This window comes from Thamnophis sirtalis, unplaced genomic scaffold, assembly GCF_051295495.1.
Source record: "Thamnophis sirtalis isolate CommonGarterSnake01/CBP01778 unplaced genomic scaffold, rThaSir2_p1.2 scaffold_4, whole genome shotgun sequence".
NCBI classification, from domain to species: Eukaryota; Metazoa; Chordata; class Lepidosauria; order Squamata; family Natricidae; genus Thamnophis; species Thamnophis sirtalis.
In genome coordinates, this window is record NW_028261384.1 from 42,731,956 (window position 1) to 42,750,260 (window position 18,305).

At 37.8% G+C, this 18,305-nt stretch overlaps 1 protein-coding gene across 5 annotated transcripts in view; it reads left to right on the forward strand.

The window, feature by feature from the left end:
* Positions 1-211: 211 nt before the first annotated feature.
* Positions 212-18,305, forward strand: part of CREB5 (cAMP responsive element binding protein 5) — a 257,149-nt gene continuing 239,055 nt past the window's right edge. For 2 of the 5 annotated variants that reach the window (XM_014056906.2, XM_014056905.2), the window contains exon 1: positions 242-272. The gene's annotated coding sequence lies outside the window, so the exon portion shown is untranslated. Of the gene's footprint in view, positions 273-18,305 lie in introns of all 5 variants that reach the window. The other 3 variants (XM_014056902.2, XM_014056904.2, XM_087712808.1) reach the window with 2 other exon arrangements.

Consider the following 18,305-nt stretch of genomic DNA (forward strand, 5'->3'; position numbering starts at 1 on the left):
TACAGTCAATACTCCTCCGCCTCCCTGCATTGTGGCTGGCTAGAACGGAGTGGGCGGGGGCGGGGTCCGCCTGGAACACGCCCCTCCCGTCTCCGCCTCTCTCTTGATTCTCTCGAGCGGGGACCGCAATGATTTAGAAGTTCAGGAATCCCACGTGACGTCACGAAGGGTGATGTAATGCTTCTCTAAATAGAACGTATTGTAACCTTCTCTCAGTCCAACGTGGTTCCTTCACTCAGACTGCTGGTCCCTTTCCTTCTTACACTTGTTGGGTAAGTCCCTTACAAATATTGAAATGTTTCGGGGGGGGGGGTGTTCCTTCGTTTTTCCTATCAACTTTATATTGCATTTGAAAACTCGCTTTTCCGTAGAGTCTCTTAAAAGTTCTGGCTTGCAGAGGATGTTTGTTTTCCTTTAACCCAGAACGTGTGTGCAATCAACCTACAGACAGGAGAGCAAAAAAAAACGAAAAAAAAACCCTGAAGTGAAGCGGGCGAGTAAGCGAGAGAAAGTGCGATCCCGACAAAATAGTCACATTGTTGTAAACGGTACTTGCTATATGTTTAGTTTGGCGGCTGAGTCCGATATTTGCTTGACTGTGTACAAATTAATGATTGATAGTGATTTACTTTCACTTGGGGAATGAAGCGGTCTTATCTCAGGCAGATGATCCGGCCCGTCAGCGCATGACACTAGCTGGAAAGTGAGTGACTCGCTCCGAGAAGATGCGGAACGGTGCAGATTTGTGTCCAGTCCCTCTGCCCGATGTAGTAGCCCTGATCATTTGTTATTAATCGGAATGGAGCGGGGAGTAAAATGTTTAGGACGTGCATATTTAAAATGATGCGTAGGCATTCAGATATTTAGACGCTGAAACAGCAATTACAGACAGAATCTTTGGCGGTATCTTTTCCTGTAACTGCCAACACAGAAATTAGTGTGCAAAAGTTTGAAAACTTAACCAGAAGGATAGCGGAGAATATCTCCCTTCGCGCGTGTCTTCCGTTGTCACTGAGTCACAATTCTTCTCTTCCCTCAAATTTGCCGGGGACTTCTGAACTTAAAGAAGCCGTATCCAGAATCTCCAGTGGCGTAACTACGATCGACCACTGCTTGAGCCCTGGATGCGAGCTCTGTATACCTTCTTCAGGCACATTGTCTCCACAAGCATCTGATCTCACGGTCCCTTTCACTTAGGAAAGGAGTTTCCAGAATGGCCCAAATCAGCCTCCGGACCAGCTCGAAATGTCTCGCTTCCGAGACTTGAGCGAATTTTGTCTGCCTTACCCGCTTTTTCTCAGGGACCGTAAATGTATCATCAGGTTAACAATAACAACCTGGGTGACCGGAGTCCTATCGTCAGGGAACTGCCGAGAGAGATACAAATCAGGCATACACTCCCCCCGCCTCTCTTTCCTCCTGCTTCGTAACACTCTTCTTTTTGGGTGGAATGACAGCACTGAACTCCCCCCCCCCCGTCCCTGTGTCTTGCGACTGCCTTTTCTAGCTGCGTCCTTTCTAGTACTTCTCGGCAGCGCGAAAACTTTTAAAAGTCGTTTCGCTAGTTCAAGCAAAGAAGACTCGGAGGGAAGAAGTTTCAACAAGAGTTGTTGGACTAAAAAAAAAAAAGAATGAAAAAGCCCATTGCTTCTCCACTCCGTAACGACGCCATTCCATCTCCAGTCCTCACATGGTCCTCTCCTGTTGTTGTTTTTTTTAAAGTAATATCACCAAGGATTCGTGGTATGTATATATTTGGTTGATAGGTGGCTGCATCGCTATGTTGCACCCCCCTCCCTTATGTCGCCCCCGCCCTGTCTGACATTATCTTTGGGAGTCAGAGTTGGCTCCTGGACCATTACGTCATTCTGCAGGCCAGTAAGAGTGTGTTAAGAGGTTCGGATATTGGGGCAGTTTTGGGGAGGGATAGGCTAGAAATGCAGAAGTCCTGCCACCTAGCTTGAGATGAACGGCGTGACCCCTTCTTTCCAAGATTCTTTGCATTCTCAGCAGACATCTCTCTCTCCCCTCACTCCCGCCCCCTCTTCAAGTTTTGCTCTGGGAACGAGAAGATTCTATACCTGCCTAACTAAACTCGTCACTAGCATTCTTGAAACTCAGCCGCTCGGGGCGACCGTCTTGGACAGGATGGAAGATCGAAAGGAGATGCATGTCTCCGGTCGCCCGGCGCTCTAAGGAGGGTGATAAGTGAGTAACTTGCGCGTCTCTTTAAATTTTCCCAACTAAAGCTTGTAAATGATAATCTCCATTACTTGGAAAAATAACGTTTCTTTTTTAGGGGTTTTAACAATGGTTCATCACGGATCATTATAGCACTGAAGTGGAATCCTACACAACTTTCATAAAGGACTTGAGAGAGAGATACAATTAGAGATTACACTGGAATTCCCTCTTTCAAAAATAAACTTTCAAGGAGAAAAAAAATCTATACAGATTCATATATTTTCTTGACTGAATATGTTAGTGAAAATTTTGTACATCTGGTATATTTTATTACAGATACTGGTATACAAATCTCTATAGTGCAGTGCATTGCAGTGTAGTGTAGTATAATGGTATATAGAAGTAGTAGAGCTTATGAATAGTATAGCCTTTAGTAGTAGTATAGTATATTATAGTGTAAAGTGCTGTATAAAGTATAGTGTGTAGTGTAGTATTAGTATTAGTAATATTAATAGTAATAGTATAGTATAGTAAACAAATATTATTTATTAAAAGTGAAAGGTTAGCCAAGTTATAACAGACTTTGCTAAAATTGGGAAAGTGAGAAAGAGAATGGAACTTGCTTAATTTTGAAAGCTCTCTTTGGAATTTGTTATTTTTATGCCCAGGATTCAATTTTCATGAAGAATATAAAACAGCTAATATTGGGTGAGTAAGGAGAGGAGGTATGAACTGAATTCCTTCTTTGGGTCTTTTTTATCCCTGTGCAGGTCGCAAAGCTCCAGAGAAAAGTGTGATTAATGATCAATGATAAGTGATTAGTGGTTTTATTCAAACTGTTACCTCTGACCAGAAGCACACATCAGAGGATTAAGAGGCTCTTTTAGATAAATGCTCATTAGTGGAAGGGGAAAATCAAAGATAATAGCCAAGCATAAAGAGACAACTTTCTAGGAAAATCATTCCTGTCTTCAGAATAATAAGCTCAGTTCAGAAAAAAGCACTTTAATTTAAAAGTTGCTTTTATCTTGTAAATCCAAGTTGGATGTATAAATCCACTGGGCTATTATAACCTAGATTTTCCCATATCCATGGGACATAATCCTAATTGTGATATTTCTTTCTTCATTTGGAGAAACAATTGAGATCTTGAAAGCAACAAAAATATTCCCAGGTTCAAGGTATCTGCTTCAAATAGAGGAGGAACTTACTGTTAGTTAATTTGATAATACAATACATTTCTGGGAGGGTTTACTTCTGAATGAATGAATCTAACATGCAGCTGTTTGCTAGCATGTTATATCATTCACTGCTTATAACAAAGTATTTCTCCTTGGGCCAGGCTCTTTTTGTCAGCCCAGCCCACCTCACAGGATTGTTGTTCTGGAGAAAATAGGAGGAGTAAGGAGTATTTTGTGCCTTCGTTGTCTTGAGTTATGGTATTTACAAAAATAATAAAGTCAGGATAATAAATAAACATAATTATTGTTTTACACTTCTTAAAATAATATTTTCCACATGAATTAAATGCTCCTGGAAAAGTAAACCTCACCCCTTAAAGAAATACTGTAGAGGAGGTAAATCAGGTGAGTAACAATATATGAGTAACATAATATAACAGCTACTTTCAACTGAAGAGTGTAGATAATATAGATTCTCCAGTTCACGTTTGCTATTTGGATATAAATTTTAAAAATGGTCAGTGTGGGGCTGGTGTATGTGGTGGGAGAGGGACAGGGGAGAAAAATAAAATGTAGAAATTTATCTCAATAATGAGTCAGTCCATCACCTACTGCTGTCTAGGCTGTTCACATTTTTTATACTAACCAGTGTTTGCCACTATACTTCTTAAGTCTTTATTTGGATTGAAACAGTAGAATTTAAAGAATACATTTGATTGCATTAGGCAAAAAGGAGGAAAATTGTCTCTTATTTCTAACTTTGCTAGAAATACTTAGACTGAACCTCTAATAAAATTGAATAACTATATGCTTCCAATAATAAATACAATATTAAAAACCATTTAAAATATTAATGAAGCCGAGCTACTGTTGCCTGTTAGGTAAATTAATCTGTAAAGCAGTGGAATTATAGAAAGATAGTAAAAAAACAGTAGTAAACTCAAATCAAAACCAAACTTTTATAACTGAAAAACACACAAACACACAGAGACACATTTGTGTGTGTCATATACATATGTACATGTACACATGTATATATATCATATATATGTATATATTATTTACCCACAACATATATTAAATCTTTTTGTAACATTTTATATATCTATCTATATATATAATTCAAAAACATATTTAATGACAAAACAGCTTTTTAAAAATCTAGAATTGCCACCTTTTCATTATCTCTCATATCCTTTTGAGCCTTATTCATATCTTTATTCATATCTTTCAAGATAAATGTTCATAACTCCATACTTTAAAAAATTCCTATATTTCATTATCACATAAAAATATCCAGGGAGCAAAAATGAATTGATATTCCCAGATGCTTGTCAAGAATAGTCCTACATGAACCTGTTGAATTGATCCAAAATCAGAACACTTTGGAAAGGTTCACTACTAAAGTCCCAAATGTGGTTGAGCAAACACAAGCTCTTTTGTCATCTTCATTCCCGGACAAGTCAGAAATTTGCCTATGCATTTATTTGAAGCCATGAAAGATGTATGTCATCATCACATATAATGAAAGGTGTGTGATCTCCACAGAAATGTGTTATGCCCTGGAATTTTAAAACTGCTTCTGATATATCTTTTCATTAGGGTAATAGTACATTATTTATGTTTTTATACCAACCATAAACCTTTTTACCTAGTAAGTAAACAACACCACCATAGTGCATTCTTCCAAGACCACAGCAGATTATATGTTTTTTCCTATTACCAAGTCCTTAAGTAAATTCTCAATAGGAACAAAGTGATTGAACATCTGCAACATTCAGTTTAAAATAGATAAGATTAAATTAATCCCCTTTCACAGTAAAATAACTTTAAGTCGTATCGAATTTTTGTTGTCTATCATTATGATGCTTCCTAAATAAATCATCATAAACTTAACAATTTGTGAATATTCTGATTTTTTTAAACAAAGTAAATTGGGAATGTGATGGCTTGATCTCTGCTTTTAATCATTAACCACAAAAAAGTATTGATGAAATGTATAACTTAAGATTTGTGGTTACATGCATTGTAAAAAAAAAAAGCTACTTAGTGTTTGTACTATCTTCTGATGGAAATTCAGATTAGACCCAAGCTGAATTTTACAATTGTAAAGATCAATCAATATTCTTAGTCTTTTACCAAAACCCAAACTCATTATAAGTTCAGCAGGTTGACATTATTATTTTTTAAATTAAGGACTGTCTTTTTCTTGTTTTCAGAAGTAAATTAGATTTAATAATCCTAGTTAGGTTTTAATAAAAATGATAAGTTATTCATCATCTATTATTAATATTGTTTAGTTCATTAATTTCTAATGTTAGAAATCCGACCACTGAATCTTTTTCTGGTAAAAGTGTTTTTATTTTCCATTTTCATTTTTGTACAATCACATATATACTGTGCACAACCGGGGCCATATAACATTAAACAATAAACACAGCCATTCCTCTTGTCAATAATACCCCCCAAAATAGAAACCCAATGTACCTCTTCGACCCTCCATACACCCTTTCTTTCGCCCCCCTCCAACTTTCCATCTTCCCTCCATCATTCCCCTCTACCCTACTTCCCCTCCCCCTCTACCACTCCTCTCTCCCAATACACTCCCTCCCTTCCTTCTCCGACCACTGAATCTTAAGGTATAACATGTATGTTTTCCATATACTCAAGGAAGAATTATAGTTTAAGGTTGTGCTTCTATATAGTGTTAAGTTATTTAAATTCCAATAAAGTCAATACAGTAACATGTAGAATTATATCTTGAGTATTTCAGATGCAAAATATAACCAGGTCTAAAGCTTCACAACTACATTTCATAGAGAATGTAATATGTGTCTACTTTGCTGCTTCAGGAGCTACTTAGGACAATTTGGCAACAATATTAAATGAATGAAATAACCAACATTTTCCCCACTAGTAGTCATTTATTTCCATTTTTAAAGGCTTTAATCATTATGTTGACTCGGTTTTATGAGATGCAAAAGTAAGAGTGATAATTTATATGACCAGTATCTGTATGGCACTATGTAACTATTTCTTTGTGTTAAATGATGAATTGGATGCTAAGCAAACATCATTCTCAACATTACATTGTATTAAGGCAATGTTGTCTTGCTTAGAAGCAGATTCAGCTGATCAAAATGTAATTTTTAAAAACTATTTAGAGTTGCTAAGTATGTTGTAGGTGCAATCAGACTTATGTTGATTTGAACAAAACTTTAGTTAATTCAATTTAGAATTAGATACTAATAAATGTATTATTTTATTTATATAACTAGTTTTCTGGAATAAATAAACTAAGATACGTTTTATTCTAATATGAATATTGACTGTTAAAAATGCAAGTACTTCAAATATTCTCAAATAAATCCCACTGATTTGTAGCTGCAGTATGCTTTATAATATATTTCTGAATATTAATTATCATATAATTGTTCATTATTGACTCTTAATTACTTAACATTGGCAAATAATGTTGATACACTCATTTTGTAGTTCTTTAGTTTATTAATTAGTTATTAATAAACTAGGTAATGGAAACTAATTAGTTATTAGTTTCCATTACTTATGGCTACTCATATCACTAAAATGTACTTATTCTATGCATAATCCATACTTTTTAATAAATATAAATGAATGAATAATAGAAACTGTATAGTTTATTTGACAGCTAAGCAGCTATTCTTATAATATCTTTAAGATCACTGTAAGCTACCTAGAAACTTTATAATAATAGACTGATGTCTTCAGTCCATTTCTTAGAGTACAGTATATCTTATTAATATTAACTATGGAACAACCAAACATTAAAACATACAAATCATGTTTATTTTTATATTTATTCGATTGTAATGCAACCTAACTCTAGCATGTAAAATATAATGAACTATTCAACCAATAACTAATTTATGGCCATCAATAATTTTCACTTTATTCCCTTCTTCCATGAAAGTTAGTCAACTTTGTGGTAGTTTTCTCACACTAAGAACATTCCTGAAAAATTAAATGACAATGCCCATCAATATCAGAAGCAATGTACAGTACTTGAATAGTTCTCCAGTTTTGAATGGAATTACACTACCTCAGATAGATCCAGTGTACAATTTGGGGGTTCTCCTGACTAGCGACTCCCACTCAATGAGCAAGTGGCAGTCACGGCTAAGAGACCTTTTGCACAACTTAGTGTTGTGCATCAGCTGTGCCCTTTCCTGGCTCAGGAATCCTGTGTTCAGTCAGTCAAACTCTGCTTATCTCATGCCTGGACCACTGCAATATGTTCTATATCAGGCCCTTCTTGAAGACAATCCAAAACCTTCAGCTGGTACAGAACACAGATGTTCTTGGGGCCCCTAGGTGGCCTATGTTACAACATTGTACTGCAAGCTGCATTGGCTGTCAGCTTGCTTGTGCATCCAATTCAAGGTGCTGATTATCAACTTTAAAAACCTTCTAGGCATGAGTCCAGGCTATCTGAGAAACCAGTTCACCCCAATGGGATTAGTCTCAGGCTGGCAGAAGGGGCATGCTGGATTCCCCCAAGGAATTTCAGCTGGTAGGATCTGGAAGAAGAATCTTTTCTGCTGTAATGCCTGCCATCTTGAACGTCTTGGCCCCCAAGGTCAGATACACTTCATCTTTTTGACTTTCTGAAAAGCCTTCCATAGATGGCTATGCCAACAGCCTGAGGTCCTATAGGGGTGTGGCATATTGGACCTAATGTAGTACCCACCTCCTCCCTGTGTGCACTTTGTTCTCTCCTTCTCCATCCTTCTCAGTTTTATTTTAATTAAATTTAAAGTTCTTATCTTTTATTTAAATGTTTTATACTGCGTTTTATTCAAGGTCTGTAAACTGCATAGAGTCTATTTTAGCTAAGTTGATGGCATACAATTTTGATAAATAGATAAATAAATAAGTTTGGTCTAGTGACCTAGGTATCAGGAGACTGTGAGTTCCAGTCCAATTTTAGCCATGAAAAATTTACTGGATAATTCTGATCCGATTACTCTCTCTTAGCTCTACCCATCTCACAAGGTTGTTGTAGGAAAAATAGAAAGAGAAGAAGGAGTACTAGGTATATTCATTGCTTTGAGTTATTTATAAAGAATAATAAAGGTAGGATGAAAATAAAGCAAAAACAATACATAATAATTTACCTGAAATCTTCATAGGAGAAAGAAGAAAGCCACATTCACTTACAGAAAGGCTGCAATATTTTCTTTAAATATATATATTTGTAAATTATATAGAAGGATTTAATTTTCTTCAAATCCCAAAGATCTGGTAAAATGATGGAAAGTTCTTATGCTGAGAAATATTTTTTAATGGTTGCCCGGTGGGAATTCACAGGGCTCCATGTGGTCCATGAAAGACTTGAGTGAGCCCTCCAGAGTTTTCCAACAGTTAATCAGATTGTATGTTTTAATCAGGGATGCGGTGGCTCAATGGCTAAGATGTTGAGCTTGTCGATCAGAAAAGTTGGCAGTTCGGCGGTTTGAATCCCTAGCACCATTTGACAGAGTAAGCTCCCATTACTTGTCCCAGTTTCTGCCAACCTAGCAGTTTGAAAGCATGTAAAAATGCAAGTAGAAAAATAGGAACCACCTTTGGTGGGAAGATAACAGTGTTCTGTGTGCCTCTGGCATTTAGTCATGCCGGCCACATGAGCATGGAGATGTCTTCAGACAGCACTGGCTCTTTGGCTTTGAAACAGAGATGAGCACTGCTCCCTAGTGTCAGGAACGACTAGCACATATATGCGAGGGTAACCTTTACCTTTACCTTACTATGTTTTAAAATGACACAAAGAGAAAAGATGATTTGAGAATAATCATATGTCAACTATTTCAGATTTGATTAAAAATGGATCATTTGGGAGTGCAACACAACACAACTTTCTCTTTTTCTGCCTCTGCAAAGTACCTGCATAATGTGAGAAAATAATAGCTCAATCAGATGCTGCATTTGTTCACTGGACATTCTGAACCACATTTTCCAAATGCAATCCAAAGCATTGCACAGCTACCCTTATTTGTATTCAAATACATTAAGTAGAAATTAAATCATATCAAGTTTAGTTTTTATCATTATTTCACCCAATACTTTTTGGAATGGGTTCTGAAAGTTAAAATATAACCAGAAATCATTTTGCATCTTTACTCCAATAAGTTCATTCTTCCAAGGAAAATTACAAAAATACACATAATTCCATGTATGAATGATATTGGTGAACAAGATAAAAAGGCCCTGGAGAGGCACCACCAATCAAGATAGGCAATAGATAGACAAATGGAACAATTGCTGATTTCACATAAGACATTATTGAATGCTCAAATATTTAACCATAGAAGGATAGCCTCAGGACTCTGAATCGGGTATGAAAAGAGCTAATAAAGTTTCTTGTAAATTGTAAATGTTCCTGTAGCCTGTCACACTGAACAGTCGGACAGCTGCATTTTAAACCAGCTGTTATATCTGAGAGCTCTTCAAGGACAGCCACACTGTCTTTGTATGACTCCCTTCTTTAATTAAAAGTTGCATTCCAGATGGAGTTAGTGAGGTTTTGGTCTGTCAGTGGAACTCTAGCAAAATGTTGGGTTGATGGGCTTGTCTAAAACAAGGCTTCTATGTCTATTACATGTGTTTTAAGATGATGTATTATTATAAACAAAATTCTCTCAGACATTTTGATCTGTGGATTATTTAAGCTTTCAAATTAAAATATTTAAGGCTTAGTGTGCTTTCCTGAGCTTATTACTTGTAACACTTTAATTGTCATTTCCCTCTTGGAGCTCTGAAATTAGAACCAGTTGATCCTCCAAAGCAATTTAACTAAATATTTAGAAAATTACTAGTATTTATTTAATGCTCATATAACGTATTATTTCCAGTTATTATTATCAGTTCTGATTGTGTCATTATTCTGCCTTCAGACTATAGCCAGAAGAGTGTTTGGTGTATGCTGTTATCTAATCGCATTTAACTTTCTCAGATACCTACCAGGTTTTAGAATTAGAATTACCCAAGTTAAAAAGCTGAACTGACATTTAATTTTAAGGCAGTATCAAAAATATTAATGTTTTTACCCTTGATATTATCCAAGGCTTGAAATAGAAGTGTTGACTGTTATATCCATTATGACCTGCTTAGATCTGCACATTGAGTGAGCTGACCATCGGGTTTTTGCCTGGTCATTTTAAAGTTGTTGCTGTGGAAGACTATACAATGGAATGTAGTTTTCTTTTGCTCTTGTTACTTTTGAGAAGAGCAAATGGAAATCCCCATTTGTGGTAAATATCACTGCAGAAATACATGAATTTCATTTTGAATTTGGTTATTGGACATTTACTGAATAGTGATATAGTGAATATTTATCAGGAACATACTGGTTGTGGATTTGTTGCAGTTGAAATGCAGAAATATCCATAGCATTCTGATAGCTTTAATATTTAGCGTAGCCACTGAAGTCCTGCTCAATTTTAGTTGTGAAATTATAGACTAGCAACACAAAATTTTCCTCTTCTGAAGTTCCATAATATTAAAATGGCTTGATTCTTTCATTGAATATTCAGCCTTGTGGGCCACTTGCTTGGATTTTTTTACTGGAATTATTTATTTATTTTCAAAGGGTTAGGAAATTCTATAATAAAGGCCAGCTTTAAGAAAATTTCTTAGTTATATTATTTTCTTTTGTTTCATGCTGTTACATTTTCCTTCTGTTTTGTAGACATTTGCAAATCATTGGAAATTGAATGGATAGAATTAGGAATATAAGTAGGAATAATTATACCTAGAGAAATTGTTTAAATAGGAATAAAAATCCCAATAGCTAATTACAGGAGAGAGGGACCGTGTATAGTAGCTAAATTTTCAATCAAGAGAATTCTGCATAGTGTAAGGTGACCAGACATGAGTTTTTTTAATGAGTTTTATTTGTCATTTATAGGCCACCCTTTTCCCTGAGGGGACTCAGGGCAGCTTACAACTCGTGGGAAGGGGGTGTAAGACAAAACATAAAATATGTGAGTAAAATAAAATAAGACAGTAAAACACAACATTCATTCAGCATTCGGGTGGGGCGGATTAGGATCTTAGCCCCAGGCCTGACGGGATAGCCAGATCTTAAGGGCTGTGCGGAAGGTCTGGACAGTGGTGAGGGTACGAATCTCCACGGGGAGATCGTTCCAAAGGGTCGGAGCTGCTACTGAGAAGGCTCTCCTCCTCGTGGTCGCCAGTCGGCACTGACTGGCGGATGGAATTCGGAGGAGGCCCAATCTGTGTGATCTGATGGGATGGAGGGAGGTAATCGGCAGAAGGCGGTCTCTCAAGTACTCAGATCCATTACCATGGAGGGCTTTATGGGTGGTAAGTAGCACCTTGAAGCGCACCCGGAGATCAACAGGTAGCCAGCACAGCTCGCGGAGGATAGGTGTTATGTGGGCGAACCGCGGTGCGCCCACAATCACTCGCGCGGCCGCATTCTGGACTAGCTGAAGTCGCCGGATGCTCTTCAAGGGCAGCCCCATGTAGAGCACATTGCAGTATTCCAGCCTAGAGATCACAAGGGCTCGAGTGACTGTTGTGAGGGCTTCCCGATTCAGGTAGGGCCGCAACTGGCGCACCAGGCGAACCTGGGCAAATGCCCCCCTGGTCACAGCTGACAAATGATGGTTGAAAGTCAGCTGTGGGTCCAGGAGGACTCCCAAGTTGCGAACCCTGTCTGAGGGGTGTAAAATTTGACCCCCCAGCCTGAGTGATGGAACATTGGCCAAATTATTGGGAGGTAAACACAACAGCCACTCGGTCTTGTCTGGGTTGAGTACCAGTTTGTTAGCTCTCATCCAGTTCTTAACGGCCTCAAGGCCCCGGTTCATCACGTCCACCGCTTCATTGAGTTGGCACGGGGCGGACAGATACAACTGTGTGTCGTCCGCGTATTGATGGTATTTTATCCCGTGCCTCCGAATGATCTCGCCCAGCGGTTTCATGTATATGTTAAATAGTAGGGGGGATAAGACCGAGCCCTGAGGCACCCCATAAGTTAGGGGCCTCGGGGACGATCTCTGCCCCCCAACCAACACCGACTGCGACCTGTCCGAGAGGTAGGAGGAGAACCACTGTAAAACAGTGCCTCCCACTCCCACCTCCCACAGTCGTTGCAGAAGGATACCATGGTCGATGGTATCGAAAGCCGCTGAGAGGTCAAGGAGAACCAGGATGGACGCATGGCCTCCATCCCTGGCTCTTCAGAGATCATCGGTCAATGCGACCAAAGCGGTTTCTGTGCTGTAACCAGGTCTGAAGCTGGACTGGAAGGGGTCAAGGTAGCTAGCTTCCTCCAAGAACCGTTGAAGCTGGAAGGCCACCACCTTCTCAACAACCTTCCCAACAAAGGGGAGGTTGGAGACTGTACGGTAGTTGTTAAGAACGGCTGGATCCAAGGATGGTTTCTTCAGGAGGGGTCTCACCACCACCGCTTTAAATGCGGCGGGGAAGTGCCCCTCCCGAAGGGAGGCGGTAACGACCGCCTGGATCCAGCCTCGTGTCACCTCACTGCTGTTGGCAACCAGCCAGGAGGGACACGGGTCCAGTATGCAGGTGGAGGCGCTCACAGCTCGTATGGCCTTGTCCATATCCCCTGAGGCAACATCCTGGAACTCAACCCAGAGATGGTCTGCCAAGTTATTCCCCTGTGTCTCGGCTGGATCTACAGAGGTGGAGTCCAAGTCCGACCGAAACCGAGCAACCTTGTCCGCTAAGAACTGGACATACTCCTCAGCCTTACCCTGTAGGGGGTCCCCTGCATCCCTCCTATTTAGGAGGGAGCGGGTTATCCTAAACAGGGTGGCTGGGCGGGACTCAGCGGACGCAACCAAGGTGGCAATATATGTTCATCCCGCTTTTGGCGGGACAGTCACAATTTTTCAAAATTTGTCCCGTGTCCCGCGGCGTGTTCAAAAAGTCCCGATTTAAAAAGGACGCTGTTAAAAAAAGTTTTTGTTTCTCTGAAGTATCGTTCCCTATTTGGCCTTTAGAGGGCAGTGGTTTCCCTCCTCCGCTCGGCTCGCTCACAGCGCCTGATGAGGGGCGAGGCTCCCTCCCCTCCTGCTCTTCCAAACACGATCATATCTCCCTTCCTTTCAATCTGGTTGCTTTTCTCTGGTCTCCTTTTGGCGAGGGAGAGCGGGAAGGGGGGAGAAGATCTGTCATTTTCCTTCCTTTAAAAAAAAGGGGGGGAAACCTAGGATTTATTGCAAATAAAGAAATCCACCCCAAATGGATTGGGAGGCGGGATGGGGGGAACTGGGAATTAGGGGAAAGGGGGATTTTCCTCCCATGCCTTGGATTTCATTTATTTATTTTTTAAAAAGTTGCTTTTCTTGTATTTTCTTTGCTTGTTTGTTTGGTTGAGGGGGGGGATGAGTGGGGAGAAAAAAAGAGAGAGAGATCTGGGAGCTTGAATTGGTGCGGCTGGAATTGGGGCTGCGGGATGGGGAGGGCAGTGTCTGTATGTATAATTTGGAAGAGGTGGGGGGGATGGAGGAGATTTCCTTCTCTCCGCTGCTCTTCTCTCGTCTCCTTCTGTTGGATGGGGTTGGGAGTGGGTGGGTGGGGGCATACGATCCCCTCTTATTTTTTTAATCTATCCCTTTCCTACCTTGTGATCTCCGATCCCCTGCCTCCCTTCCCCACGCCCCCTTCCCAGGTTCCCCCATTTCTCCTAAGATCTCGTAATTGCTGTAACCGAGCACTTAAGAGCTGCAAATAAAAGACCCTGTTAGCAATTCCCCTTTTGTTGCTGGTAAAAATCGTACACACACACACACACACACATTTTGACTGCTCTTTTTGTGCATTCAGTGTGAAGTGAGCAGGAATGAAGGCTGGACACACACACACACACACACACACACACACACACACACACACAGAGATTAATAACCTCCGTTTTGCAGCCCCAGACTCTTAAAAACTCATCCATCTTTCCCCCTTTTCATCCATCCATCCCTCTTCATTTTTTACATTTCTCTACACATTTCTCTATTTATCATATTAAATCTATCTCTTTTTTAAAATTATTATTCTGCTGGTCTTCCTGGGCAGCCTTGATGCCCCCCCTCTGCCCCCAAAAAGAGGCAAGTTAGAAATTTAAATTTTCATCCAGCATGGCTAAGCTGTGCTTTAGCCAATTTTCTCGTCTTGAGCTTCTGTGGGCAAGAGCAGTCTACTTGCCAGCATCAGGAGTCCTGGGAAAGGAGCAATAGGGGGATTTACAAACTATATTCGTGTAGACTTTCTAAAGAGATTTAGTGATGATGGCATAATAAGATGTGACAAGGCTTGTATGATGCCATGTAATGAACTTGGCTGCATTGAGTCATTTAAAAAAACACTTACTTTTTTTAAAGGGGGCATTCTATTTAGGAACTGTCTCCCTGCTTCCCCTCTGCAGATTCTGCTTTAAAGCAGTGGTCCCCAACCAGTGGTCCGTGGTGGACCACTGGTGGTCTGTGAGAAAATTTTGGTGGTCCACAGATATTAACATCTACATCATTCTGGATTGACTTGGAGTGTCTGCCTGCTGGTAAGTGAGCCGGGTTTTTTTCTTTTCTTTTTTAATATATTTTAAAATAATATTTTATTTATTGTCCAAAGGTTTTTTTTAAATAGTTTTATTCTGTGTGGATTCTTTTTTTAAATTGTATTAGACTACATTTTAAATAGTCAGGAGTCATTGACACTGAATTTGCACTTTTAATAATTAGGAAGCACATACTGAGTTTCTTTGAAAAAAAATCCAATAATTTAAAAATCTAATAATTTGTTTCCTAGTATAATTTGATTGCTTATTAGTAACCTATGACTATCACTAAGTGTTGTAGCTTATGATTCTTGATGAATGTATTTTATTTTATTTTTCTTTATGTACACTCAGAGCATATTCACCAAAGACAAATTCCTTGTGTGTCCAATCACACTTGGCTAATAAACCTATTCTATTCTATTCTATTCTATTCTATTCTATTCTATTCTATTCTATTCTATTCTATTCTATTCTATTCTATTCTATTCTATTCTATTCTATTCTATTCTATTCTATTCTATTCTACTATACTATACTATATTCATTTCTATTTTAATTCTAATAAGGAGTTTAGCTTCTCTCTCTTGAAAATGTAAGCTAGCATAAGGCATTATAATGCAAGCTAGCCTTAGCTTTCAAACAGTTCAGTTAGTGACCAAAGTTACAATGGCATTGAAAAAAGTGACTGATGACCATTTTTCACACTTAGCGACCTTTTCACACTTAGTGACCGTTGCAGCATCCTCATGGTCATGTGATCAAAATTTTGATGTTTGGCAACAGATTCATATTCATGATGGTTTCAGTGTCCTGGGGTCATGTAATCGCCTTGTGTGACCTTTTGACAAAGTCAAATGGGGAAACCAGATTCACTTGTGTTACTAACTTATCAGCTGCAGTTATTCATTTAAGAATTGTGGCAAGAAAGGTGGTATAATGGGTTTAGTGACCAAAGTTACAATGGCATTGAAAAAAGTGACTGATGACCATTTTTCACACTTAGTGACCATTTTCATACTTAGCAACCATTGCAGCATCCTCATGGTCATGTGATCAAAATTTTGATGTTTGGCAACAGTTACAATTTATATTTGTAAATTGTAGTTATGTTGAAATAAAAAAAATATTACAATACTATTTTTGCGTTGTATGAAAATCTTTATTGCTCCATATAAAATTTTTAATCAAGCTCCCCCCCCCCCTCCGGTCAAAGGTGTCCCTCTTTACCAATCTGAAAATCTGGTCACCTTAGCATAGTGGCCACTTTGGTTTAAGATTTTTACTTTAAGATGCTTATCATGGTTTAGGTACAAAAATACAGTATGGGGATTGGGATCTGTTTTTCCTGAATTTTCAGGGCCTTGCCAGACTCCATTGCTGAAACTTGGAGGGAAATTGCTAATAAAAGCAGACCCATTTTACATAGCATTTTTATTTTTATTTAAAATAAAAAGCTAACTTACAACCCAACTCAAATCCTCAGAAATTCCCAGCTTTATGGATCTGTCCACTGTGGCTCTCAAACATCAGTCACCACATATGGTGGCTTACCAGTTTTTTATTAGAAGAGAGTTCAGGTTTCATTTACAGAAATTTCCTGCATTTACTGTTTCTTCATTTGAATATTCCTTAATACTGATATTAGGTAAGAACTACTTTCTAGAAAGTTAATATTGCTGGCGTGAAATATTTAAAATTATGTGAAAAATAATGAACTTATTTTATTTATTGCATGATCAAATGGCAAATGTTCTTAGGAATAGCTTCTTAATGACATGTGTGATTGTGCTTTCAAGCCCTGTATTTATTCACAATTTTTTATTATATTTTGTGTATCTGTACATGAAACTAGCCATATGAGCTAAATGATAATTATATTTAGACTATAGACTTTAGACTATGCTGGTTTTAATGGGAAAACCAGGAATCTATTTAATGGTACCCATATGGTACCCATAATATTTGTTTAAATACATATTGCAATTACTGTTTAAGTTGTTTTGTTTTACACTGAACTTTTTCCATTAAGAGAAATAAGTCTATCTGATCTAAAGCATTTTTTTTCAATTGTTCATGATATAAAAACCTAGAAACTAGAATTTGAATTAGACTGGTATTCATACAGACATCAAGGAATTTATTTGTTCTAAGTTAGGGTCTTTAACTATTTGCCCCTTCTTCTAGTCCTTGATAACTGTGATAATATCTATGATGTGTATTTTTCATTTTTAAAAAAGCTTATTTTCATTCCAATAGAAATTCTTCTGCAAGTAAAATCTAATAGAAGAATTTAAAATTTCTACTTCTTAGTAGAGATTAGTCTAATTCTATAAGTGATTTCCTTTTAAATAGCTATTCACATAATTGCATAAACATATGAATGGTATCTTATTTAATTTGTCCCTAATTTCTATGCACTTTGAATTTTGACCTAGGAATGATTGCAGAAATAGCTGATTTCATAAAAAAATGCCTGGTTAAGGGGCACAATGGTTTTTAAGTTCACTTTAGCTTTTACTAAGGGCATCAGAACTTGCTTGATAAACAGAACAAATAAAAAATGTCACTGGATGTTGTTCAGATTTGCTTAATGATTAAACAGATTTTTTTATTTGCTATAGTTATGATACACTGTTTCCAGAGAAGTTCCTTCAACTTATTTTAGTTTCCTTCCATTACCAAATAAATGTATATTTCTCAACTTCTTTTAATCAATGTCACAATTTAATTCTGTTTAGCCAGGTGCATTTTGTTCCTTGTATTTTATTATAAATACTATAGAATTTGAGTTAGTTCTTATTAGTCATATTAGTTGTATTAATTATTGAAATTTTGTTTGTTTTTATCCCTATAAGGTGCTTTGAGAATTTTTATCCTAGGATAGAAATTTTTACGAATTTCTAGAAAATGTTTCTTTTCCCTCCTTTGACGCGAGAGCTCATAATTTGGTCATGATTAATCATCAAGTTTAGGGCCAGCAGATACTTGAATCCGTCTTAAATAGATGTTGTAACCACTAAGACATGCTGCCCTTCCTTCCAGTGAGAAATAATTATTTTGGCAGTTTTAAAATGTAAGTCACATATTTTAAAAGTAAGCATAACTGCTTATACTTACTTAAATTATCCTAGCTGAAATTCTATTGAAATGCATGTTGTTGGAAGCCCGTGATAATCTTTCAGATAAATAGGAAAAATAGGACTGATTTTTAGGGCTGCAAATATCTGAAAGAAAATATTTTGATAAGGTAAGATTATATATTGAACAAAAATGGAATGAAATATGTGTAAAACATTTTGTTTTCATTCTGAGAAAGTTAATTTATTATTTTACAACAGTGAAAAAAATATTATGGG